This window comes from Orycteropus afer, unplaced genomic scaffold (genome assembly GCF_000298275.1).
Source record: "Orycteropus afer afer isolate SDZICR_OR568_19922 unplaced genomic scaffold, OryAfe1.0 scaffold00086, whole genome shotgun sequence".
Classification (NCBI taxonomy): domain Eukaryota; kingdom Metazoa; phylum Chordata; class Mammalia; order Tubulidentata; family Orycteropodidae; genus Orycteropus; species Orycteropus afer.
In genome coordinates, this window is record NW_006921673.1 from 1,135,413 (window position 1) to 1,136,580 (window position 1,168).

Consider the following 1,168-nt stretch of genomic DNA (forward strand, 5'->3'; position numbering starts at 1 on the left):
GACCAGAAGAACTAGATGGTGCTTGGCTACTACTTATGACCATTCTGGCCAGGGACACAATAGATTGTCCTGGACAGAATGGAAGAAAAACATGGAACAAAACTCAAATTTCTGAACTACAAAGTTTGCTCTCCTGAAGGCTAGCTTCTCTAGCTGCTGCAAGTGAAGGGAAACCTGTGAACTCTCACACTGAGTGAACTTTTTGTTCCCCACATTCCTGTCCTGCTCTTCTTTTCTTTCAGGCAAGGACCAGGGACTATGACTTTTTTATCTTCACCTGTCACAAATACTAGCTGCTTGGTCCCAAAGAGAACCAGCCAACTAAAACGATGTTGAAAGCATCAGTTCTGCTGTTAGTCTTGGGAAGCACATCACTCTGGGTCCTGGCAGAGGCGCCAGCACAGTCTGACCCAGAGATGACATAGAAACCCCACGTATGGAAGATGGCATGGTGACCCCAGGTGTGGAAGATAAATGGTGGCCCGAGATGCCAGTGAGAAACCTTATGAATCTACAGAATTGACATCTCTGGTGCCAATAAGTACAGTGAGAATAACACACAGTCACATGGAGGACCACTTGCTGACCCTTGAAATCACAGTCTATGGGCAAGAGAAAGCCAGAGCACCGCAGCCCTGGATGTGACAAATGGTCACTCTATGGAGAAAGTAGGTGGAGAAACAAAGACAATAGTTGAGAAAGATGGTTTGGAAACAGTGACCCTGGTTGGAATTATAATTGGAGTCTTAGGAGCCATTGGTCTCATTGGTGGGATCATCCTTGTGGTTGTGTGAAAAGTGTTAGGAAGGTACTTGCCCTAAAACTCAGTGCCATCAAGTTGGATCCGACTCATAGCAACCCCACCTTGGGTTTCCAAGGCAGTATCACTATGGAAGTAGATTGCCCAACCTTCCTTCTGAGGAGTGCCTGGCAGGTTTGAACCACTGGCCTTCTGGTTAGCAGTCAAGTGCCTTAGGCACTACGCCACCAGAGCTCCCTGAAGAATTATGTGTTTCAGTCAACATGTTTAAAAAAGAAAGAGTTTCCTGTTTCACCCTGTCCCTGAGCCTGTGACGGAAGATGACCCATGGAATTGCCACCCACCTTGCTCTGATTCCATGGTGATCCCTCCACTAGCAAATGTAACCAAAGAAAAAGTAAATGTACA

At 46.4% G+C, this 1,168-nt stretch overlaps 1 pseudogene; it reads left to right on the forward strand.

Annotated features, from left to right (window-relative positions):
* The first annotated feature begins 329 nt into the window (after positions 1-329).
* Positions 330-821, forward strand: LOC122150092 (annotated as a pseudogene).
* The last annotated feature ends 347 nt before the right edge of the window (positions 822-1,168 follow it).